The sequence below is a fragment of the Coregonus lavaretus genome (assembly GCF_964263955.1).
Source record: "Coregonus lavaretus genome assembly, chromosome: 2".
NCBI classification, from domain to species: Eukaryota; Metazoa; Chordata; class Actinopteri; order Salmoniformes; family Salmonidae; genus Coregonus; species Coregonus lavaretus.
Genome location: NC_139989.1, coordinates 16,787,332 through 16,814,628, shown reverse-complemented (window position 1 = coordinate 16,814,628; position 27,297 = coordinate 16,787,332). Strand labels below are relative to the sequence as shown.

Here is a 27,297-nt window from a genome sequence, read left to right as displayed (position 1 = left end):
CTTCTCGCTTTGCACTTATGGGTACATTGGCAATGGCCGCGACTGTACCCTATAACTAGAAAAGATAGTGGACATATTTTTAAAATAATCTTTGAGAATGAACAATCACCAAAATAAAAGCTAGACAGGGCGAATTGAAAATGCAAAATCAATTAATTTAGCAGTATTCATTTTGTTATGTTTGAGCAAAAGAACACTGCATTATCATTTAAAATTTTTGTAATTTAGCAGACGCTCTTATCCAGAGCGACTTACAGTTAGTGAGTGCATGCATTATTTTTATTTATCCATGGAAATTAGCTTTAAAATGGGAGGGATCCCAGCTCCATGGAGTAATTTGTAGAATTGCAGGAAATTGGCTTAAATGCAAACATTTCTCTGCAGCAAACATTTTTCTGGGGGCCTCAAATGTTTGCTAATATGTAGCCAACCTTGCTCATTGCCACGCCCCCTGGCACGCCCACCACCTACGCCCCTTTTTTATCCAGAAAAAACCCTGTAAGGAGGTGTAAAACGTCCTGTTAATATTTCAGGAGGAACCTGCCCTCAAAGTGAGACCACTCGTGACCTAGCCTTCTCCTTGAAAGCACCATCTTTAATGGCCCACAGGGGCTCCACTCAAAAATACACTAAACTCACCACCACTTTGAATTTATTTTTTATTTTTTACACAACTTCTGCACTAAATTGGAGCCTAATGTCTGTCCAGGTATAGGAAGTGGTTCGCAGCCAGAATCTAGGACATACACACTGTACAGACCCTGTTTCCATAAAGTGCAGAACTGCTTTATGTACTGGATCTTCCTCTATTCCAGCCATCTAACTGGGAGGGGAGGGGCCTCCCCTGCAACTCTGCTGGCTGAACTAGGCCAAGACTGGTGATAAATCACACCTGCCACCGGCCTCTCTGAAAAAAACACATTAGTTCCCCTTGCTCTCCCTTTTTGTCTCGCCACCGTTCTCTTTTTCTCTCGTTCTCTCTCTCGGCAGGAAGCTGTGGCGCAGCGGTTCAGTAGCATGGGAAACTACACAAAAGGACTCTAGTCTGCGTCTCTGTTGATGCAATTTGGTTTTATGGATCTCTGTCTGTCATCATTGTGTATGTGCACAGTCAGTATGCTCAATCCCACTTCTGAGAAGAGCTCGGTAGGTGAGAGGTAACCAGAAGTGATGAGCTAGTGGAGAAGCATTGTGTCGAGTTCTCTTCTAATGCAGAAGCACCATTCATCAGGTTCCTTTGTCGGAGCTGATGACCAGCTGGTCTCACATCCTGCCCCACCCCTCCCTTCCCCCAGTGGAGTTTTTTTTTTTAATTCTGGAGATGGATTAACAGGAGCCCCCCCCAGAGGAGGAAGTGATCCTGGGTGCCTCAGAAGTGAGCAGTATTCAGCCCCACTGATCCCCAGTCCTTAGGGAGAGCAGAGCGCTCCACCGGTTTCATCTCTGACCACAGAGCAGCCAAGCAGGCTGAGTGAGGGTGTCCGGTGGAAAACCATAGAAATAGAATTCTATTTCTAGGTGGAAAACAGCCAGCTAGGGAGACTGTCTTGGAGCTAAGCGCCTTGCAAGCCCTAGGGAGATACTGCTGCTGGTTCACCAGTCATTATGCGTGACACACACACACACCAACAAGACCACAGAGAAGGTCATGCCTTGCTTTCTGGTAAACACCGATGACACCTACACTAGCCTGATGGTGATGGTCATTGCTCCTATCAGGGCAGTGTCAACCATAAACAGGCTCTTGTTTCTGTTGTGAGTCTCACAGCTCTCCCTCCTGCCCGCAGTCACCAGCCTCCAAGGTAAACAATGAGCAGAGGCAGCAGAATAATTGAAAGCTGCAGTGGTGTGAGGCTGCTGTTAGTGTCTGTGTGCAAGGCTGGTGCTCTGAGATAGGACTGATGTGCCACACGGCCACTAACTAAGAGGCAGGGACCGGGCGACATGGAGTCATGGTGTCCTCTCCATGTCACACCATTCTCTCACGCTCTCTTTCTCAGTGTGTTTGTTTGGGTATTTAAAGTCGGTCTGGGGCCTCACTGGTCAAGTGCGCTGACCTGCCAATCTTAGGTGGCTGTGAGTCATGTCCTGACAGGATGCTTTCTGACAAAATGCCTCCACATCTGCCTGGCCTTTTAGGCTTGCAGCGTTATGGATTCCACACCAGTCACCAGCATGGCTTTGCTCCATTAATAGACAAACAAGACATACAGTAGACTTGCATTATTGTTGTAGGTGTTTAACTGTCCCTAAAAATATTTTCAGAGCATTCGTTATCCCAACCTAAGAGGTGGTAGAACTCTCCTCAATATAACCCATCTGATCCTATTTAAAGCCTCAAAAGCGATTCACCCACTGCTCGTGAGCCTCTGAGGTGGTGTTCAAACACAGCCCTGACATTTCTTTGAGGAGTTTGTTTTGGGACCTTTGATCTCCACCGGAGCTCTGTCACTGGTACCGCTGCTGCGTTACCACGCAATTGTTCCTTAGAGGGCCCTCCGTCAGACTGCTGATATCCCCCCCCCCTTTCTCTCTTGGTCAATCTATGGGCTGTTCTCATCACCAGTTTATTAGCCTGGCTAATTATCCTCCAGTGGCCAACAGTAGAACAAAGTGTCTCTACAGTGCAGTGAGCCCAGCTGATGCTAAACTCTTTTGCCCAGACTGTGTCAGTCCCAGTGTCTTGAGTCCACACAAAGCGCTTGTTTGTTTCCCCTGAGGGGGGGACTTTGTCTGTCGGTCGGTTGTTGTGGAGGCTCTGGGCCCGGGCCGCTGATATGTTGACGTCCGTGTTTTTCTTGTTGAATCCTTTTTGTTGGGAGTGCCTGGGCGAGCAGGAAGTGTGAATGAATAATCGAGTGAGCAGTGGAATGCGTTGTTTTTGTTTTGGGGGAGACGAAGCGCTGGCTGCTGTGAGTACATCATCGCACATTTAGGCTACAGACACACTGGGCCTTGTTGTGAGCAGAGGGACACACAGGCTCAGAACCCAGCATAGTATGACATACACTAACTCATAATAGCTCAGTTTCATCCTGTCTGTTTTTGTTCATGTTTTCTTATCACTCATTCGCGTTTACCCAACAGTGCCTCTTACAGTAGCTTACGTGCCTCCTCTCTCACTCTCTCTCTCTCACACACACACACACACACACACACACACACACACACACACACACACACACACATACACACACACACTCTGACTTGTAGGGCCTCTGATAAGAGACAAAGTGTATTGTTTCTCTGTAATCCCTACAAGCCATGTCAGTGACCTGTGAGGTAGTCTGGTGGGCCCTGGTGGAGATAAAACTAACATTTTACGGTGGCGGCGACAGCAGTGTTTAGTATGTAGAGGACTCTGTTTACGCTACTCAGGTGCTCTTTACGCTACCTGCTGTCTCTCCCAGTCATCTCAGATCATCTTTTAAATCTTTTTTTTGCTGGCAATCATTTGCAGTTCAGATTGTTAGACAGGCACTTGCAGAATCCCAGTCTCTCTTCTTTAGAGGCTGTTGTCTGATTTTAAAGGGACGTAAGCCTAGATTAAAAAGTGGGCCCCACGAACGTTGAAGCATTGTGACAGACTTTAGTAATAGGGTATTTTTGAGTGGCAACTAGAAAGCCCAATGGCAGACTGGGAGTTGGTAACAACACGTGTAAGTGTCATATGGCTTACATGCCGCAATGAATAACAAGTGTCAACTAATGAGATGGGCACACTAGAGCGCACCCATACATCTCGTGTGTGTTGTGTGTTTGGCTACAGGATTGACAAAGGGAGCCATTGAGCCCCACCAGTGTCTCTTCCCCCACCCCCAAGCACATCTTTTCATCCTTCAACATAGCAAGAACGCTGCGATTGTCTGCTCAATTTTGCACCAAACGTGTTTTGCTCGGAGCCCTTAACCCTTTCCATACTGTCTGTGTCCCTCCATGACACGGTAGCTCCCTCAGGTTCTTAGAACGTTGTTTGGATAGGGCAGCCGGAGTTATTCTCGAGAATAGTGTTGACAGCTAAGGGCCTATGACATTGTTTTTTTAGTGAAAGGTAGGAGTTATTTTAATGCTTAAAATGGTATTAAGCACAATACACTATACACAGTTTACTAGGGCTGGGAATTGCCAGGGACCTCTCGATACGATATCGCGATACTTATGTGCCGATACGATATGTATTGCGATTTGATACTGTGATTTTATTGTGATTCGATGTTCCAAACATATTGCTCACCATATGTCTGCTGTAGAGGGATGAGGGCGCCATGAGAAAAAAAGTTTTGATAGGCTTGGGTGGTATATTGTATTTGGAAATAGCCACGGGATGGTTTTTCAATATACCATCAATACCGTTTAAACTATTTATTTAGTTATTTTTTTATAATAAATGTTAATATTTGTAACTACTTTTTAAGTAAATACCTGTAGTCAACTTGTGCAATACGTTACGAGATAAAGAAGACTGCATTCTTAATTTCACCTGTCACATCATTTTTCATTATGAAGCTTACCGGTAGTCCCCAGTCACGTGGTGTTTGTTTCAAGCACACAACGACGAGAGACCAGAGCCTTTTGAGTCCCTCACTGTTGTGCAGCCAGGTGATCTAGTTATGGTATGAAATTCACAACTAAATGTTTGCCAGCTAGATATCTTATAACTATTAAGTTAAATGTCTAAAATGTGCTAAATGCACTGCAGTTGTGCATTTGGTTTGCTAATTTAGTAGCTAGTTAGCTATCTAGCTAAGTAGTTAGCTCCTTCCAAAATAAAGTTTTGCTTGGTAACAGCAGAGAATCCCCTCCTGGATCAAGAGCCTTGCTGTCTAATAATTTTTTTGTGTGCAGCAAATTGTGAGTAGCATTTTTGAGTTACTTGTACAACTTTATGAGCTGGGATGTCTGTCCTGCAAATACGTTAGGTCAGACTATAAAATGTTCCCAATGCGCTCGTTAGCATTTAGTTAGCGCTCTCTAAGGGATTTGACATGTACCTGTTAGCATTGCTAACCTTGCTAACCAGTTGAAGCTCGCATCTGCTACAAGACCATGGTGCTTGCCTACAGAGCTGTGAGGGGAACGGCACCTCCTTACCTTCAGGCTCTGATCAGTCCCTACACCCAAACGAGGGCATTGCGTTCTTCCACCTCTGGCCTGCTGGTCCCCCTACCTCTGCGGAAGCACAGTTCCCGCTCAGCCCAGTCAAAACTGTTCGCTGCTCTGGCACCCTATATATATATATATATATATATATATATATATATATATATATATATATATATATATATATATATATAAAGAAAAATGGGGGGGGGGGGTAGAAGGATTACTTTTATACTATCCCAGGTATTCCTTAAAGAGGTAGGGTTTCAAGTGTCTCCGGAAGGTGGTCAGTGACTCCGCTGTCCTGGCGTCATGAGGGAGCTTGTTCCACCATTGGGGTGCCAGAGCAGCGAACAGTTTTGAAAATAAAAAATATACTCTAAAAATTAACATTTACAAAAAATTCTAAAAATATAACAAAATAAATTGTAAAGTGGTCCCACTGGCTATCATAAGGTGAACGCACCAATTTGTAAGTCGCTCTGGATAAGAGCGTCTGCTAAATGACGTAAATGTAAAACAAATTGGCTCCCTATTTAAAAAGATAGAGAACAAGCAATGAAGGACAGTTTTTGTGCAGGTACAGCCAACTAGCGATATTGTCAAAACGATACGATATATCGTCAATAATAATATCCCAATATGTAAGCGTATTGATTCCCCCACCCCCTCCCCCATCACTAGTGTATGCATGCATACATCTTCGATAGCGTTTCCTCCGACACTATAGTGAGTTAACTTTGGCAAACAACTATTGTTTTCTCCTACTTCTCTGTTTGGGAGGTAGCTTAAGCCAGACTTGTGAGTGACCGATTTTAATGTATTGTATCTTTCTGAGTGTGTGTACTGTGAATAATTAACTCCGCGTGGCCATCTGAGTGCCCTAGCACGTGATGCCAGCAAGGGGAAAGGAAGGCATGACTGGAATCTTTAGCAGTCTACCTGCCATGCCCTCTGTAAGCCTTAGCCATCCTTCAACCACACTGATCCTAGCTAGTCTAAATTCCTGGCTGAATGGGCCACACAGACACGCTACATGCACACACAAATTTAGTAGATTAACTTGCTACTAAGAGAGACGCGCACACACACACAGGTTTACATGGTGCACACTAGATGCAATCACACATTGTGTGCATGTAGCTTTTCTGTGTTTGTCAATCTCACACACACACACACACACGTTCTGAAAATGTCCATCCGAGGCACATTTTCCTTCAACTAATCAAACTTGACTTTAATGTTGGCATCATTAAAATGAACATGCTCTAATTCTCTAGTATTAATTTAATCTGTCCTCTATACCCCAGCGGGTTTCACACAACCTGAGCCTGGGTAAGGAGCTAAGCTGGAAGAATGTAGGAGACATTTAGACAGAGGTTCAAAGAGCTGCATGATTTAAAAAGCCCTGTTTGGTAATGAGATGGTTTTACAGAGGAGAGCCCTGGTCTTATTCAAGTAATCCTGCCCAACATGGAAGACTGCTCAGCCTACACATTATGCTTTTGAAATGATACGTAAGGCTGTCAATACTCCACATAGACAGCATGGTATTTGAGTTTGAGTAGTATTGAAGTTTTTACCTGAAATGCATGTTTGCAGATTTTGCAAGTTTATTGTAACGAGGATATTTTCTCATTTCAGAAAAGCACTAGCATATTTGAGAGAACTTGTTGCAGGTGTGTGGCAATAATGCGACTATCTTAAATTAAAAGGGGAACTCTTTTATTATTTTTATTTTTTTAAATATAAAATGAAATGTGTTTTCGCCACCTAATCTGTGTTTAGAAACCGGTGCATTTTTTGTCCAGAGTGTGGTAGCCTCCCTGTCTTCCTGTTCTCCTCCCTCCCTGCTACTCCCTCTCCCTCCATATTCCTTGTGAACTTCAGCCTCTGCAGGTCCCACCCTGTCACTCCTGGACAGGACAGTTGCTGGAAGCCCCTGACATGGAGCCAATGAGCTCTGGCAGCCACTGCGGTAAAGTGCATTAGTTAACCTGCTGTACTGAGGCAAGCGCTGACTTTGCTTAGCCCCTGCTTGACCCCCAGCTAGCAACTTACCTCTCCTCTCCTCGCTGTCACCACCTCCCGGCAACACACACCCCTGCAATGCTGGGCTGACACCAAAAATGGATGATGTCAAAGTATGTGCATCGCTGGGGCATTTTCAGGCACACAGACCTTGACGCCCTCTTGTTCCTCATTGTTCTCTCCACTTCCCGCTACAGGTTGAAGTTTCCCCTAGGTACAGATCTAGTATCAGCTTCCCCTCCCCCAATTTTTAACCATTGGGGGGAGGGAATGCAAAACTGAACCAAGATCAGCACCTAGGGGCAACTTCCCGCTCCTTCCCACTTCTATATTAGAGGCGGTGCCTGTTCTGCATGTTATTTAGGCATTAATTCGTGTCACATCAGTTTGCACACAATGTAAAAAATAATAATCCTTGAGTTAATAATGCTGCATACAAACATGGTCTCTTTCTTGAGTAAGGCAGCTCCAAAATGCAGGTGTTTCAGCCTAGCTCAGTGCTTTCTGTGGTGGAGGGGCAGCCAGTGAAAATACAGAGCGTAGGCGTTGGTAATCTTCTCTAGTTGCGCTGTTATTGGCTCAATGTTCTGTCACTCATGGGGACACTACGTCACTGCAGAATCTACAGGGGTAGCTAAAAGTTAAACCCCTTGGGTGCTGCCATAGATTTACATTAAAGTGCCCGTCCAAGAAGGCTCAAGGTCATTGGCCACAGATAAGATGTCAAATCATTTTATATCTACCTTAGCTTTGATTGGACTGATCATGTCAACATCATACTTTCACAATCTTAGCTAGCAATCTAGCTAGACAAGCTGTCATCATGAATCACGTTGACAATCTACTGGCAAATCCTTTTCAGGCCTTGTCATATGAAGAGAAATTATAGATAAAACGTATCGGTGCTCATCGGCCATTGGACATAAACATTACACAACAAGTCGGAAATTGCTAATTCAACAATGAGTGGTTTGGAAAGAATCAATGGCCGCATTCATTGTTTTGCTTCCCCTGCTTGCTGTTCGGTGGAGATCGAGGGTGTGTGGTCATCTGTCTGAAAGTGTCTCTTTTCCAAGCTTAAAAGGATCAACATACACATGCAACACCATGGGCCAGAAAAGGTTGAATACATTGGCCATGCTGTCAATCCAGCATGACTTCTGCCGCGTTCAAAACAACTGGAAACTCTGAACTGGGAAATCTCAGACTTCAGTGCATTCAGGAACTCTGAAAAAAACGAAATTGGACTGGGAAAATACGTTTTGAATGGTCATCAACTCGGAATTCCAAGTCGGGAACTCTGGCCTCTTTCTAGAGCTCCGACCTGAAAATCACTGACGTCATGATTCGACCCTGTTTTTTTTTCTTTCTTTGTTGCAAGTTGTCTGGAAAGCACCATAAATCCAGAGAATGCCAGACTTTGATGACAAAGTTTGATGGCAAAATTTGCCCACAAGAAGGACCACCGCGCCACGTTCAAGTGAGCACAGCACAACAACGATCCAAAAATATTTATTGTATACTGCTGCATAAATGATGTAATATGCCAGGGAGATATGTATAATGTAGCTAAGAAAGCAATACTAAGTGTATGTTGCGTAGTAAGCTGTTAGTAGTCCATGTGTCTCACCCTAAGAATGTGGTCCCTCTCCCTATCAGAACTTAGCCTACTGTTCTGACTTGGTGGTGCAAATGTAGCCTATAGCCTGTTTTAGAGAAATATAATCATAGAATATTGTAAGAGCTTTCATTGTCTGCTTATATGCCCCCGTTATTTAACCTACGGTTCTGACTTGGTGTACAGGGAGAATACTGTAAGAACGGCCCATGTTCTGAATTCTGTCGCTGTACATTTCAAAAGTGCTGAGCAAATAGTTATATTGACTACTCGCTCATTAATGTCTTAATCGAAATTACGGCTTGCCTCTTATCCGCTCATTGTTCCCTTATGCCAGGGGTGTCAAACTCATTTTAGCTCAGGGGCCACATGGAGGAAAATCTATTCCCAAGTGGGCCGGACCAGAAAAATCATGGTATATATAACTTAAAAACAACAACTTCAGATTGTTTTCTTTGTTTTAATACGATCAACATACAACATAAAGCTGGAGCCTGAGGACAGTGTGTCCAAAATAGTACAAGCACAACATCACTATTAATCATAAAACACGTCAAGTTTATTTGAAAATTCTAAAGAAAAAGAACACACAAACACACAATGCCTCAGTGATTAACAGAACTGTTTCACAGATCACAGAACTATATCAGGGTGTCATTTCTCAGGCAGAAATGTAGATAAAAATAATGAAATCCTGTTCCCCAAACAAGTGCAAGAACCACAGAGTCAAGAATAGGTTAAATATACGAATAAAATCAATTAAAAACAATAGCACATCAACATAAAAACATATAAACATAAAGCTGGAGCCTGAGGACAGTGTCCAAAAGCACAACATCACTATTAATCATAAAACACCTCAAGTTATTTGAAAGTTCTGAGGACAAAGAACACACAAACACACAATGCCTCAGTGATTAACAGAACTGTTTCACAGATCACAGAACTATATCAGGGTGTCATTTCTCAGGCAGAAATGTAGATAAAAATAATGAAATCCTGTTCCCCAAACAAGTGCAAGAACCACAGAGTCAAGAATAGGTTAAATATACAAATAAAATAAAATCAATTAAAAACAATAGCACATCAACATAAAAACATATAAACATAAATCTGAAAGCGTTGCTCAAACTCCCGTAACAGTCCCGTTATTTTATCTTTGAACCGCTTCATGTCTGCCACATGTTGGGTCGCGCACACATTTTTCAGACAGGGGAAGTGAGCTGCATCACCACCGGCAAGTTGCGTCTCCCACAATGACAGCTTCAACTTGAAAGAACGTATGCTGTCATAATACTGCGTGACAACTTTGTTGCGCCCTTGCAGCTGTTTGTTCAAGTTATTCAGGTGCTCTGTAACATCCACCATAAATGCAAGGTCCGGCATCCATTCTGCGGAATGATATTCTAACACTGGTTTGCCCTTTTCTTCCATGAACTGTTTCAAAGAAACGCCTCAGCACAGCACCTCGGCTTAACCATCTTACCTCAGTGTGGTATGGCAGGCCATAGATGTGGTCTTTCTCTCTGAGAAGGCTGTCAAACTGACGGTGATTCAGGCTTCTGGATCGGATGACATTAACAGTTTGGATGACCACCTTCATGACGTTATCCATCTTTAATGACTTGCAACACAAAGCCTCCTGGTGCAAAATACAGTGAAAAGTCACAAAATCACGTCCTCCATTTGCAGATTGCACTTTCTCTCTGAACTTTGTCACAACGCCTGCTTTTTTCCCGATCATTGAGGGCGCACCATCTGTAGCCAGGCTGACAGCGCGGGACCAGTCCACTCCGACCCTGTCCAGCGCGCCGACGAGTGCGGTAAAAATATCAGCTGCTGTCATTGTATCTGTCATCGGCACCAACTCCACGAACTCCTCGGTGACGGTCAATGTGTCATCAACTCCGCGGATGAAAAAATGGCCAGTTGTGCAACATCTGTAATGTCCGTGCTTTCATCAATTGCAACCGAAAACGCAATAAATGACTTTACTTTTTGCTTCAACTGGCTGTCCAAATCCACTGAAAGATCGGAAATCCTGTCTGCAACTGTGTTTCTTGTCAGGCTGATATTTGCAAAAGCCTGCCTCTTTTCAGGGCACACAATCTCCGCTGCCTTCATCATGCATGTTTTTACAAATTCACCCTCACTAAATGGTTTTGAAGCCACTGCGATTTCATTAGCAATGAGGTAGCTAGCTTTCACTGCAGCGTCACTGATGTCTCGGCTGTGAGTAAACACAGACTGCTGTTTCTTCAGACCCGCCAACAGTTCATTCACCTTCTCTCATCTCCGCTGTCCTTGAAAGTTGTCATATTTGTCGGCATGAAGACTCACATAGTGGCAACGAAGGTTATATTCTTTCAGCACTGCAACATGCTCTGAACACACCAAACATACAGCTTTCCCATTAAATTCCGTGATTAAATAGGATGACCATTTTTCTTGGAACACTCTGCACTCTGCGTCCACTTTTCTCTTTTTTGACAGAGACATATTGGGGCAATGAGGGTGCCAAAGCACATAATGTTAAAAGTAGAAGCCGTAATAAATATTGCGGGCAAAACAAAGTAGCTCATTGGCTGCACGTGCTTGACCTACTTGCTCTGCCCCGGTATAAACAGTTTGCTTGCTTAACACAATTGCTATTGCGCCATCCAGTGGACGCAATTGGAACAGCAGTTTATTTTATAGAAAAATTGCAGCGCATTTTTATACTTTACATTATTTTATTTTAATTTTATTTTTTATCATCTCGCGGGCCGGATTAAACCCGTTTGCGGGCCTGATCCGGCCCGCGGGCCATACGTTTGACACCCCTACCTTATGCCATAGTTTGTTAATCTCAATTGTTATATTGCTTATATACAGTACCAGTCAAAAGTTTGGACACACCTACTCATTCTAGGGTTTTTCTTTATTTTTACTATTTTCTACATTGTAGAATAATAGTGAAGTCATCAAAACTTAGAAATAACACATATGGAATCATGTAGTAACCAAAAAAGTGTTAAACAAATCAAAATATATTTTAGATTTTTCAAAGTAGCCACCCTTTGCCTTGATAACAGCTTTGCCCACTCTTGGCATTCTCTCAACCAGCTTCACCTGGAATGATTTTCCAACAGTCTTGAAGGAGTTCCCACATATGCTGAGCACTTGTTGGCTGCTTTTCCTTCACTCTGCGGACCAAATTAACCCACACCGTCTCATTTGGGTTGAGGTCGGGTGATTGTGGAGGCCAGGTCATCTGATGCAGCACTCCATCACTCTCCTTCTTGGTCAAATAGCCCTTACACAGCCTGGAGGTGTGTTGGGTCATTGTCTGGTTGAAAAACAAATGATAGTCCCACTAAGCGCAAACCAGATGGGATGGTGTATCGCTGCAGAATGCTTTGGTAGCCATGCTGGTTAAGTGTGCCTTGAATTCTGAATAAATCACCGACCAGTGTCACCAGCAAAGCACCCCCAAACCAGCACACTACCACCTCCATGCTTCACAGTGGGAACCACACATGCAGAGATCATCTGTTCACCTACTCTGTGTCTCACAAAGACACGGCGGTTGGAATCAAAAATCTCAAATTTAGACTCATCAATCTAAAGGACAGATTTCCACCTGTCTAATGACCATTGCTCGTGTTTCTTGGCCCAAGCAAGTCTTTTCTTCTTATTGGTGTCCTTTAGTAGTGGTTTCTTTGCAGCAATTCGGCCATGAAGGCCTGATTCACACAGTCTCCTCTGAACAGTTGATGTTGAGTTGTGTCTGTTACTTGAACTCTGTGAAGCATTTATTTGGCCTGCAATTTCTGAGGCTGGTAACTCTAATGAACTTATCCTCTGCAGTAGAGGTAACTCTGGGTCTTCCATTCCTGTGGCGGTCCTCATGAGAGCCAGTTTCATCATAGCGCTTGATGGTTTTTGCGACTGCACTTGAAGAAACTTTTAAGTGTTCTTGACATTTTCCATATTGACTGACCTTCATGTCTTAAAGTAATGATGGACTGTCGGTTGTCTTTGCTTATTTGAGCTGTTCTTACCAAATAGGACTATCTTCTGTATACCCCCCCCCCCCCCTACCTTGTCATAACACAACTGATTTGGCTCAAACGCATTAAGAAGGAAAGAAATTCCACAAATTAACTTTTAAGAAGGCATAGTTTTGATGTCTTCATGTAAAAAATAATAAAAATAAAGTTTCCAAACTTTTGACTGGTAGTGTACATGAGGGTAGAGGAAAATTGGCTATGCATAGATAATAAATAGAGAGTAGCAGTACAGTAAAAATAGAGGGTGGGGTGAGGGGGGACAATGGAAATAGTCCGGGTAGCCATTTGATTAGCTGTTCAGGAGTCTAATGGCTTGGGGGTAGAAGCCGTTAAGAAGCCTTTTGGACCTAGAGTTGGCGCTCCGGTACCGCTTGCCGTGCTGTAGCAGAGAGAACAGTCTATGACTAGGGTGGCTGCTCTCGATGGTGCAGCTGTAGAACTTTTTGAGGATCTGAGGACCCATGCCAAATCTTTTCAGTCTCCTGATGGGGAATAAGCTTTGTCGTGCCCTCTTCACAACTGTCTTGGTGTGTTTGGACCATGATAGTTTGTTGGTGATGTGGACACCAAGGAACTTGAAGCTCTCAACCTGCTCCTCTACAGCCCCGTCGATGAGAATGGGGGCGTGCTCGGCCCTCCTTTTCCTGTGGTCCACAATCATCTCCTTTGTCTTGATCATGTTGAGGGAGAGGTTGTTATCCTGGCACCACACGGCCAGGTCTCTGACCTCCTCCCTATAGGCTGTCTCATCATTGTCGGTGATCAGGCCCAACACTGTTGTCGTCTGCAAACTTAATGATGGTGTTGGAGTTGTGCTTGGCCATGCAGTCATGGGTGAACCGGGAGTACAGGAGGGGACTGAGCACGTACCCCTGAGGGACCCTCGTGTTGAGGATCAGCGTGGCAGATGTTGTTGCCTACCCTTACCACCCGGGGGCTGCCCGTCAGCAAGTCCAGGATCCAGTTGCAGATGGAGGCGTTTTAGTTCCAGGGTCCTTAGCTTAGTGATGAGCTTTGAGGGCACTATGGTGTTGAACGCTGAGCTTTAGTTAATGAACAGCATTCTCACGTAGGTGTTCTTTTTGTCCAGGTGGGAAAGGGCAGTGTGGAGTGCAATGGAGATTGCATCATCTGTGTATCTGTTGGGGCAGTATGTAAAATGGAGTGGGTCTAGGGTTTCTGGGATAATGGTGTTGGTGTGAGCCATGACCAACCTTTCAAAGCACTTCATGGCTACAGACGTGAGTGCTATGGGTCGGTAGTCATTTAGGCAGGTTACCTTAGTGTTCTTGGGCATAGGGACTATGGTGGTCTGCTTGAAACATGTTGGTATTACAGACTCAGTCAGGGGCAGGTTGAAAATGTCAGTGAAGACACTTGCTAGTTGGTCAGTGCGTGCTCAGTGTACACGTCCTGGTAAACCATCTGGCCCTGCAGCCTTGTGAATTTTGACCTGTTTAAAGGTCTTACTCACATCGGCTACGGAGAGTGTCATCACACAGTCGTCCGGAACAGCTGATGCTCTCATGCATGCTTCAGTGTTGCTTGCCTCGAAGCGAATATAGAAGTAATTTTCCTCGCCTGGTAGGCTCGTGTCACTAGGCAGTCTGTAATAGTTTGCAAGCCCTGCCACATCTGAGCTTTGGAGCCGGTGTAGTATGATTCAATCTTAGTCCTGTATTGAAGCTTTGCCTGTTTGATGGTTTGTCGGAGGGCATAGCGAGATTTCTTATAAGTGTGCGGGCTAGAGTCCCACTCCTTGAAAGCGGCAGCTCTACCCTTTAGCTCAGTGCGGATGTTGCCTGTAATCCATGGCTTCTGGTTGGGCTATGTACGTACGGTTACTGTGGGGACGACGTCATCAATGCACTTATTGATGAAGCCAGTGACTGATGTGGTGTACTCCTCAATGCCATCGGAAGAATCCCGGAACATATTTCAGTCTGTGCTAGCATAACAGTCCTGTAGCTTAGCATCTGCCCCATCTGACCCCTTCCCTATTGAGCGAGTCACTGGTACTTCCCGCTTTAGTTTTTGCTTCTAAGCAGGAATCAGGAGGATAGAATTTTGGTCAGATATGCCAAATGGAGGGTGAGGAAGAGCTTTGTACGCGTCTCTGTGTGTGGAGGAAAGGTGGTCTAGAGTTTTTTTTCCCCTCTGGTTGCACATTTAACATGATGGTAGAAATGAGGTAAAACAGATTTCCCTGCATTGAAGTCCCCGGCCACTAGGAGTGCCGCCTCTACAACTTATCATGAGATACTCTACCTCAGGCGAGCAAACCCTTGAGATTTCCTTAATATTACATTTTGTGCACCAGCTGTTATTTACAAATATACACAGACTGCCTCCCCTTGTCTTACCGGAGGCAGTTGTTCTATCTTGCCTTGTCAGTTGTCTTAAGTAAATCCTTCGCGTCCGACTTATTCAAGAACAAATCTTCGTCCAGTACGAGGTGAGTAATCGCTGTCCTGATATCCAGAAGCTCTTTTCGGTCATAAGAGGCGGTGGCAGAAATATTATGTACAAAATAAGTTGCAAATAACGCGAAAAAACACACTAACACAATTGGTTAGGAGTCCGTAAAACGGCAGTCATTTCCAATGTTGGAATGATTTCATTGTTTTGCTTACTTTGTGTATTATTATTAGCTCATGTGCTTTTCTTCACGATGATGTGATAATACATAATGTTGTTGGGTCTGTAACCATGTTTGCCAGTGACAGTGTCTTCCCATTCAAATATTTTTGTTCAACAAAAGGTTCAGTAATAGACCCATGTAATTCCAGTTGATATTGCAAGGGTTGTTTTGTTTGCGCAATGTGCTGTCTGTGTGTCGGTATATTGTCTATGAAAGTGGATCCTCGTGTTTGTATTTTCCTTCCTTTTTAGACCACATAGGCATAATACAATGTTGTGTAGTGGCTTTGCTGGCATGCATTAAAAAAATTGGTTGAGTTTGCCCCACCGGGATTTACATGCTAAAATGGTGAGACAGGCAAGGTGTCGTGGCAGATGGTGAGACGGGCAGGGTGTCGTGGCAGATGGTGAGACGGGCAGGGTCGGTGATTGAGTGACTGTTTCAGAATAGAGAGTGTGACAGCGACAGTGACGGAGGCGGAGTAGTGTGTCACAGCTGAATTACTGTGGCGTTGGAACTTGAGAGGAGTCAAGGACGTGTGTGTGCATCGCTGCCTGGAGGCTTGGGTATGACTAATCATTACAGACTAAACACGCACACTTTCTCTGTGCTCTGTGCACCAGGCCCATGATACTTACACAAGATACATGGAGTTCCTATCTATGAGGCACACACACACACACACACACACACACACACCAGGGTTAGAATGAATTGAATTGAGAATCCCATATAAATTCCAATTCAATTCTTGAATTTAAATTGTAGTAAACAGGATACAGAATTGCCATTCTAATTTGAATGAAAGGAAATAGAATTCAATTCAATGACATTCAAATGTCTCTTCTATTCTATAATAGAATACAAAAATATATAAACGCAACATGTAAAGTGTTGGTCCCATGTTTCATGAGCAGAAATAAATGATCCCAAAAATTATCCGTAAGCACAAAAATGTTATTTCTCTCAAATGTTGTGCACAAATTTGTTTTCTCCATCAGGGGATTTTTTTTTTTGAGCGGTCATCCGACTAGTCTCAGTCACTGCCACTGAAAAACATCCCCACATCATGATGCTGCCACCACCATGCTTCACCGTAGGGATGGTGCCAGGTTTCCTCCAGATGTGACGCTTGGCATTTAGGCCAACGAGTTCAATCTTGGTTTCATCAGACCAGAGAATCTTGTTTCTCATGGTCTGAGAGTCCTTTAGGTGCCTTTTGGCAAACTCCAAGCGGGCTGTCATATGCCTTTTCCTGAGGAGTGGCTTCCGTCTGGCCACTCTACCATAAAGGCCTGATTAGTGGAGTGCTGCAGAGATGGTTGTCCTTCTGGAAGGTTCTCCCATCTCCACAGAGGAACTCTGGAGCTCTGTCAGAGTGACCATCGGGTTCTTGGTCACCTCCCTGACCAAGGCCCTTCTTCCCCCGATTGCTCAGTTTGGCCGGGCGGCCAGCTCTAGGAAGAGTCTTGGTGGTTCCAAATTTATTCTATTTAAGAATGGCCACTGTGTTCTTGGGGACCTTCAATGCTGCGGTACCCTTCCCCAGATCTGTGCCTCGACACAATCCTGTCTCGGAGCTCTACGGACAATTCCTTCGACCTCATGGCTTGGTTTTTGCTCTGACATTCACTGTCAACTGTGGGACATTTATCTAGACAGGTGTGTGCCTTTCCAAATCATGTCCAATCAATTGAATTTACCACAGGTGGACTCAAACCAAGTTGTAGAAACATCTCAAGGATGATCAATGGAAACAGGATGCACCTGAGCTCAATTTCGAGTCTTATAGCAAAAGGTCTGAATAAGGCATTTCTGTTTTTTATTTTTATTAAATTGGCAAAAATGTCTAAACCTGTTTTTTGCGTTTTCATTATGGGGTATTGTCTGTAGATTGAGGATATTTTATTTAAACCATTTTAGAATAAGGCTGTAACGAAATGTGGAAAAAGGGAAGGGGTCTGAATACTTTCTGAATGCACTGTATAATTGGCTATTCTAAGCACTAAGGTTAAAAGAGCATATGAACATTGTTTCCAGAGGTAAGGGATATGTTCTTTGGTATCTTGAAGTGTGACCTGTCAGATTCAATGAAACTCATGTTAAGGACTGAGTGGAATTTCTTTGAATTGCACATAATTAAATTCTACTTCCGGCCACTCAAATTCTACATCCTTTGGGGTGTGTGCAATTCAAATTTCAACTCATGAGTTGAATTGGAGTCGATTCTAAATTGATCCCAACCCTGACACATACACAAAGACACACTGGAGAAGTTGGCTGACGTAAGCCCTTCCTGGCAGTGATCCTCTCCTGAGGGGTGTGGAGCCATTACTCCTGTAATTATACCGTCTTCATAATAGCAATTAATGGGATTTCACTTCATCCTTAGTTGAACCACCACTGTACTGTCAGTGTTACTACCCCTACTCTATGGTGTTACTAACTTACTACCCGTACTCAATGGTGTTACTACCCATACTCAATGGTGTTACTACCCTTACCCAATGTTGTTACATCGTTTCATGGACTGAATTTCTCTGGCCTCACCCATCTACAAAGGGGTCAATTCACAATCACATACACTGCATTCGGAAAGTATTCGGACCCCTTTACTTTTTCCATGTTTTGTTACGTTACAGCCTTATTCTAAAATTGATTGGTTTTTTCCCTCATCAATTTTTCCCTCATCAATCTATACACCATACCCCATAATGACAAAGCAAAAACAGGCTTTAAGAAAATGTAGCAAATGTTTTATTCTTGCATTTACATAAGTATTCAGACCCTTTACTCAGTACTTTGTTGAAACAACTTTGGCAGTGATTACAGCTTTGAGTCTTATTGGGTATAATGCTACAAGCTTGGCACACCTGTATTTGGGGAGTTTCTCCCATTCTTCTTGGCAGATCCTCTCAAGCACTGTCAGGTTGGATTGGGGAGTGCCGCTGCACAGCTATTTTCAGGTCTCTCCAGAGATGTTCGATCCGGTTCAAGTCCGGGCTCTGGCTAGGCCACTCAAGGACATTGAGACTTGTCCCAAAGCCAATGTTTGGTGCCCTTCCCCAGATCTGTGCCTCGACACAATCCTGTTTCGGAGCTCTATGGATAATTCCTTAAACCTCAAGGCTTGGTTTTTGCTCTGACAAGCCCTTCAACTGTGGGACCTTATATAGACAGGTGTGTGCCTTTCCAAATCATGTCCAATCAATTGAATTTACCACCGTTGGACTCCAATCAAGTTGTAGAAACATCTCAAGGATGATCAATGGAAACAGGATGCACCTGAGCTCAATTTTGAGTCTCATAGCAAAAGGTCTGAATACTTATTTAAAACAATGTTTTATTTTGTATTAAAATGTCTAAAAACCTGTTCACTTTTTCATTATGGAGTATTGTGTGTAGATTGAGGACATTTTTTTTATTCCATCCATTTTAGAATAAGGCTGTAACGTAACAAAATGTGGAAAAAGTCAAGGGGCCTGAATACTTTTCGAATGCACTGTAAGTATGCAAATGAGGGTCATTGCGGTCAAAGCTTTAATGCCAGATTATAGCATATCTGCATAGACTAGCTAGTAATGGTTTCCACTTTCATACAGGCAGCTGCATGTTATATTCTGCCCCAGATAAGATTGGTCATACTGGAGGAAAGTGTCATCCATCCATACTCTGTCACTCAATCAGTCGGACCCCCAGCTTAAGCCATAGTCAGTCAGATCTCAGTCCAATCATGGATGTCGCTGGCTGCATCTCTTCCTTCCCTCCAACCCAAATGCTGGTCTCCATGGAGATTGTACATTTAATGGGGACCTTCCTGGGGATTCAGTGAGCTGGGAGTTCTGTTTACCCAGTGTATCTAGAAGTCACCAACCCTTCAAACCACAGAGCTGTTCACTGTCAGCCAGTGTTGCTGTGTGCAGAGATGTTTCCAAGTATCAACAGTTGAGTCTGACTCTGAACCATAGAGATGGATAGAGAAGGAATTGACTACTTTAAAATGGAGATGGCCCTCAATGTCACACAAAGCCCATGCGGTCACAGAAGAGGCCTTTGTCTAGATCGATTGGCTCTAGTCTTTCTATGGTCTGAACACACCATTCACCCAGGCCTTACCTGCCCCCATCCATTCCCATCCCATAGGTTGCCCGCGGGTGGTTTTATTTGGACCCCCCATGTTTTCTGAGCCCAAAAATTTACAATGTAATTATTATTTTTTTTGGACATAACTAATTAAAAATACCACATAATCTGTTCCCAAGTGTTTCCTCGCATAATAAAGAGAGGCGTGATCATTTACAAATGTAAGCAATATAAGTTAAAAAGATAAAAGATCCCAGAAATCTTCCATATGCACAAAAAGCTTATTTCTCTCAAATGTTGTGCACAAATTTGTTCACATCCCTGTTAGTGAGCATTTCTCCTTTGCCAAGATAATCCATCCACCTGACAGGTGTGGCATATCAAGAAGCAGATTAAACAGCATGATCATTACACAGGTGCACCTTGTGCTGGGGACAATAAAAGGCCACTCTAAAATGTGCCGTTTTGTCATGCAACACAATACCACAGATGTCTCAACTTTTGAGGGAGCATGCAATTGGCATGCTGACTGCAAGAATGTCCACCAGAGCTGTTCACAGAGAATGTAATGTTAATTTCTCTACCATAAGCCACCTCCAATGTCAATTTAGAGAATTTGGCAGCACGTCCAACCGGCCTCGCAACCACAGACCATGTATAACTACGCCAGCCCAGGACCTCCACATCCAGCTTCTTCACCTGCGGGATCGTCTGAGACCAGCCACCCCAACAGCTGATGAAACGGAGGAGTATTTCTGTCTTTAATAAAGCCCTTTTGTTGGGGAAACTCATTCTGATTGTCTGGGCCTGGCTCCCCAGTGGGTGGGCCTGGCTCCCACGTGGGTGGTTCTATGCCCTCCCAGGCCCACCCATGGCTGCGCCCCTGCCCAGTCATGTGAAATCCATATATTAGGGCCTAATTAATTTATTTGAATTGACTGATTTTCCTTATATGAACTGTAACTCAGCAAAATCTTTGAAATTGTTGCATGCTGCGTTTTTATATTTTTGTTCAGTATAGTTGATGATCCCTGCCATAGGAGCTGTCCTAGGGGAGCTCCTATGGCATGAGATGCAAGCCAGAGTTTGTCCTTGGGCTCCAACAAAGGTATGTGCAGCAAGCACATCTAAATCTGGGACAGTTTTTTTTATGGGTCACATGCAGTGTTTCTGATGTCTGTGGACTAGCCTTCATGGCCTATAGGGATGACTTAGAAATGCTCCTGCTTTTTTGTTCTAGTACAATGCTGGATTTTGCTTCCATCTTGATCTGAATGTATAATGTATGCCTTATGTGTGCAGATATTTTTATTTTTGTATAAATCAAACGATTGCATGCCAACATGTCTTAGGCCATGGTAGCAAAGAAAAGCAGCATCCATTATGTGGGTGAAATAATTTAAAAAATAAAAGGTGAAGGCCTTTCAGCCCCTGGGTTTGACCCTTCCATGACTTACTAACATCTGTCAGTTGTGCCTCCAAAGCTGGATTAAACTCAGTTTAATCCAGTTTTGGAGGCACAACTGACAGATGTTAGTAAGCTCTGGTCCGTGCAAAGCAGGCCTGTCGATTTCAATTCCGCAGCATTTTTCCCCCCTCCCTGCCAATTCCCAGGCAGTGTTATGACAAATTTAGGAATTTCTGGCAGCGGGTGGTATGCTTTGTTGAGGGCCCTGCTGCTTGTCTGTTCCTGTGTTTAAACCAGCTACTGAAAAGAGGAACATTTCCTAGGAATTCCAAATGAAGCGAACGTCTAGGCCTATATCGGAGGAATAATAACTTGAAGCAAATAGTACAATCTCTCAAGTAGGGGTGTAAACATCTTAAACGTTTAAACGAAGTTGGATCCTTAATGTTAAGAAAAATCCCTAACCGTGAAACAGTTTTTGTCCCCCCCCCCCCACATAATTAAAGTCAGAGTGCAGTTATCACGAAACATATTATTTTCTGTGTTATAGCCTAACTAGATAGGCTGTAAAGGCCTGGGGAAAGTTGTGTAATTTAAATTTGACCAGAGAGGAAGAGGTGAACTTTAGGCTACTGGTAAATTTGCCAGGCATACAAGACAAGACATTGCCCAATGCAGATTACCAAGATTTCTGCGCACAATGCTGCCTGCCCCTCTCTCTCCCTCGCACTGGCCTGCCTGCTCATTTTCTTTGCTAATGATGCAAGTGTGTTTCTCAGTCTTCAGTCTTGTGTGTAGAATATCCTAGCCTAGTCATGGCGCCGAGGTTTGCGGGACACCGGTATCTTCGGGCTAGTCTTGCGAGCACGGGGTACTCTTCGTTGCTGAGTGGGTGGGGGTGTTTTTGTCTCATAATATGAAATTACGGTAGGCTACCGGTAGCCTGTATCGATGACCCTTTTTAGACATAATGGAATGTGGCCCCTTGAAAGCGCCTCTGCTACGGCATGTTTGTCTGTTAGGGTACGCTACACTACGGCTATTTAAATGCTGAAACAAAACTTCTGGAGATATGAACAGGCATTTTGTCTGTAAAGGAATGCTGCTTCTGAAGCGGGATTCTGTCCTAAAAAAAAGTACTATAAAGTTAAATACTGTGGCTTACCAAGACATTTAGAAAAAGAAAACCCATCTAGCTACCCTACCAGAAAAAAACAGCACGGCAGCACATCAATCAGCAACATTGTCAGGGAAACAATACAGAACGTTCTATGCCGGAGCAGAATTCTGTCTGAAAAGGTACAGACGCTTCTGATGCGGCACTCATTTTAATTGTCTGAAAATGTATCAATTGTCGCTATCGACATTTTACTGTAGCTGCGTTCGATGTTTGTAAAGGTTCACGGTCTAAACACAATACCCCATAATGTAAAAATGAAATTAATAAAAAATGAAAAGCTGTATTCAACCCCTTTATGGCAAACCTAAATAAGTTCAGAAGTAAACATTTGTTTAAAGGGAAACGTAACAATTTTTCAACTTCATATTCATCTCCAGCACCACCCCAACATCAACATACAGTGTGGAAAAAAAGTATTTAGTCAGCCACCAATTGTGCAAGTTCTCCCACTTAAAAAGATGAGAGAGGCCTGTAATTTTCATCATAGGTACACGTCAACTATGACAGACAAAATGAGAAAAAGAAATCCAGAAAATCACATTGTAGGATGTTTAATGAATTTATTTGCAAATGATGGTGGAAAATAAGGATTTGGTCAATAACAAAAGTTTCTCAATACTTTGTTATATACCCTTTGTTGGCAATGACACAGGTCAAACGTTTTCTGTAAGTCTTCACAAGGTTCACACACTGTTGCTGGTATTTTGGCCCATTCCTCCATGCAGATCTCCTCTAGAGCAGTGATGTTTTGGGGCTGTCGCTGGGCAACACGGACTTTCAACTCCCTCCAAAGATTTTCTATGGGGTTGAGATCTGGAGACTGGCTAGGCCACTCCAGGACCTTGAAATGCTTCTTACGAAGCCACTCCTTCATTGCCCGGGCGGTGTGTTTGGGATCATTGTCATGCTGAAAGACCCAGCCACGTTTAATCTTACATTTTTACATTCATCTTCAATGCCCTTGCTGATGGAAGGAGGTTTTCACTCAAAATCTCACGATACATGTCCCCATTCATTCTTTCCTTTACACGGATCAGTCGTCCTGGTCCCTTTGCAGAAAAACAGCCCCAAAGCATGATGTTTCCACCCCCATGCTTCACAGTAGGTATGGTGTTCTTTGGATGCAACTCAGCATTCTTTGTCCTCCAAACACGACAAGTTGAGTTTTTACCAAAAAGTTATATTTTGGTTTCATCTGACCATATGACATTCTCCCAATCCTCTTCTGGATCATCCAAATGCACTCTAGCAAACTTCAGACGGGCCTGGACATGTACTGGCTTAAGCAGGGGGACACGTCTGGCACTGCAGGATTTGAGTCCCTGGCGGCGTAGTGTGTTACTGATGGTAGGCTTTGTTACTTTGGTCCCAGCTCTCAGCAGGTCATTCACTAGGTCCCCCCGTGTGGTTCTGGGATTTTTGCTCACCGTTCTTGTGATCATTTTGACCCCACGGGGTGAGATCTTGCGTGGAGCCCCAGATCGAGGGAGATTATCAGTGGTCTTGTATGTCTTCCATTTCCTAATAATTGCTCCCACAGTTGATTTATTCAAACCAAGCTGCTTACCTATTGCAGATTCAGTCTTCCCAGCCTGGTGCAGGTCTACAATTTTGTTTCTGGTGTCCTTTGACAGCTCTTTGGTCTTGGTCTGTCATAGTTGACGTGTACCTATGATGAAAATTACAGGCCTCTCTCATCTTTTTAAGTGGAAGAACTTGCACAATTGGTGGCTGACTAAATACTTTTTTCCCCCACTGTATGTGAACATTTTGTATTTCTATGTTTTGTAGTAAAAAATATGGAGGAAGATAAACGTTTCCAATGACATCGGTGTGCGTCGTGTGATTTTGACCAATTGTGAGTAGGCATTGCATACTAATTGCCTAGTAATTGTCTACTACTTGGTTGATGTAATTGGTAACACGTTTCTTTCTCTATTTTACTACAAAACATATACTGCCATTTTCACATATGTTGATGTTTGGGTGGTGCTGGAGATGATGAATATGAAGTTGAAAAATGGTGTAGTTTCCCTTTAACAAGTCATGTAAGTTGCATGGATTCACACTGTGTGCAATAAGTGTTTAACATGATTTTTGAATGACTACCTCATCTCTGTACCCCACATATACAATTATCTGTAAGGTCCCTCAGTCAAGCAGTGAATTTCAAACACAGATTCAACCACAAAGACCAGGGAGTTTTTCCAATGCCTCACAAAGGACACCAATTTGTAGATGGGTAAAAATAAGACATTGAATATCCCTTTGAGCGTGGTGAAGTTATTAATTACACTTTGGTGTATCAATACACCCAGTCCCTACAAAGATACCAGCGCCCTTCCTAACTCAGTTGCCGGAGAGGAAGGAAATTGATCAGGATTAAGGCACTAAAGTAAAACTGCAAAAAATGTGGCAAAGAAATGAAGTTGATGTCTTGAATACACAAATTTGGGGCAAATCCAACAACACATCACTGAGTACCACTCTTCATATTTTAAAGTATGGTGGTGGCTGCATCATGTTATGGGTATGCTTGTCATCGGCAAGGACTAGGGAGTTTTTTAGGATGAAAAGAAACTGTGCAGGCAAAATCCTAGAGGAAAACCTGGTTCATTCTGCCTTCCAACAGACACTGGGAGACAAATTCACTTTTAACTTAAAACACAAGCCCAGATATACACTGTAGTTGCTTACCAATACAACATTGAATGTTCCTAAGTGGCCTAGTTACAGTTTTGGCTTGAAAATCTATGGCAGGGATCAGCAACTAGATTCAGCCGCAGGCCGAATGTTTTTTATTTTTTATTTTGTTGAGCGGCTGGTTGGGGGGCCGGAACATAATTACAAATAATTTGTAGACTGCAAATTAACCGCAAGAAGCTCAAACAGATGATGTTTGAATAAAACATAACAATTTCAAACCTTGCTAACATTTGTATACGATCACGTGTCTCTCTATTATGTGTGGGAATACTTGGAAACAGATTTCTTACATTTTAAATAAATTGGGAGTGGATTTCCTGGTGTTATGTCAAATGGGGATTTTAATTTTTTTATTAATTAATTAATTTGCTCAGAAAACTTGGGTGGCCAAATAAAACTACCCGTGGGCCTCCAATTGAGAAACCTTGATCTATGGCAAGACTTGAAAATTGCTGTCTAGCAATGATCAACAACCAACTTAAAAGAGCTTGAACAATTTAAAAAATAATAATGTGCAAATATTGTACAATCCAGGTGTGCAAAGCTTACCCAGAAAGTCTCACAGCTGTAATCACTGCCAAAGGGGATTCTAACGCGTATTGACTCAGCGGTGTGAATACTTATGTAAATTAGATATTTATATATTTCATTACAAAAATAACACCTCAAATGTTTTCCCTTCGTCATTATGGGGTGGGGTATTGTCATGGATACCAGGACTTTTTGTGACGGTATGGTGTATGCCATCTCTAATGTGCATGTTTTTATTATTATTATTATTAGTAGTAGTACTGTTAGCATGTTACATTTCAGCTTTCATAAGTCATTTGATGAAAGATATATTTGATGAAAAATCCAGCTGGCGATATAGGCCAAGTATGTTTCTCCGGGGTAGCCAGAAGTGCCATGGCCCTGTTTGAAACAGTCCTGCCTCAGGCTCATCTACTGCTCTGTTCTGCTTTTACACCACACTGAGATGACTGCACCTGCCTAGCCATCTGACACTAACTCGTCTAGTGTTTTTTACAGGGAATGATGCATCTTTCTCACCATCAGAACAAAGGGATATGGAATTTGGACAGCCTCACCAGCGACGTCAGTGTTCCAATGCTACCCAGTTGTGATCGTCTTGTGCTTTTCAGGCATGATGATATGTTCATTTTCAGATTCTTTACTTTGTGATCCCACTTCAACTTTTTTGTGCGAGTCAGCAGTGAGGTATCAGTGGAGTATGTGATGAGCAGTATCATGGGGTTAGGATCGGTGACTCCCCGTTGTAGTCCGGGTGCATTCCTCAATGTCAGTCTGAGTCTGGGCTGGTGTGTAGCCTGCTGAGGGAGGCTGTGTCTCAGCAGCCTGTGTGAAGGGAGGCAGGCAAGGAGCCTGGGAATGCAGAGGCTGCCATGGAGCCACTGACACTTAGGCACATGATCCTGTGAGGGGGCCGCTGCAACCTGGATATACAATGAGGCTTTGTACACACACACATAGATGCAGAGAGTTAGTCATATGGTCATACCTATCTCACGCTCACACATCGTACACACAGATTATTTTTTTATTGATTCTTTATCTCTGAACATGAGCACTGGAATATCGTCTCGAGTCATATGCCATCACTGCCTGTCTCCATCAAGGCCAGTGAGCGTGACAAAAGCAGGTGTGTGCTTATTGGTTACAGTCATGAGTCATCATCCCCCCCACCTATCATTGACCTAGTTCTGCTGGATTCTGGAGTGTGTCCATAGTGAGCAGTAGTGTAGGGGAGACACAGTTTTGGGGTGAGGCATCTTAAAGTGCAACGGTAACGGGAGGAACTGATGACAATTATCACTTTACAACTCTACCACCACAGGGCCACCCAGCCACTCTCTCAAACCCTTTCTTTATTTGGCTACGCATCTATATGTTATCTCTTCATATAGCTGCCTGTCAGAGTCCTCTGGGATGATAAAATACACCTCTGGATGAGTCCCAAATGGCTCCCTATATATTCCCTATATGCACATATCAATATCGCAATTTCAATTCAAATGTGATTCATTGTGAATCCTTAACGCACGGAAACATAAAACACACACACACCCACACTAGTGATGCGTGGGTCAGCTGTTCGCCCGCAATTGCTCATAACCCATCTGCAACCGCCCTACTATACAGTATGTGATCAAGTGAAAATCTGAGCCCTGCACCCGACCCTAATCCGCAAATATAGAAAATGCGCTGTACAGTCAGATGCCGGAACACATTTTTTGACAGGGGTGCAGGATTTTATTTAGATGTTTCTGCTTGTTATTTCCAACATTTTGGTAGGCTATTTGTTGGTCAACTTGTCTCTAATTACACTGAACATAAATATAAAAGCAACATGAAGCAATTTCAAATATTTTACTGAGTTACTGCTCATATAAGGAAATCAGTCAACTGAAACAAATTCATTAGGCCCTAATCTATGGATTTCACATGACTGGGAATACA

At 43.3% G+C, this 27,297-nt stretch overlaps 1 protein-coding gene across 1 annotated transcript in view; it reads left to right on the top strand.

Annotated features, from left to right (window-relative positions):
* LOC311100171 (protein scribble homolog) overlaps nt 1–27,297 on the top strand; it is a 119,661-nt gene that overhangs the window by 12,016 nt on the left and 80,348 nt on the right. The window lies entirely within an intron of this gene.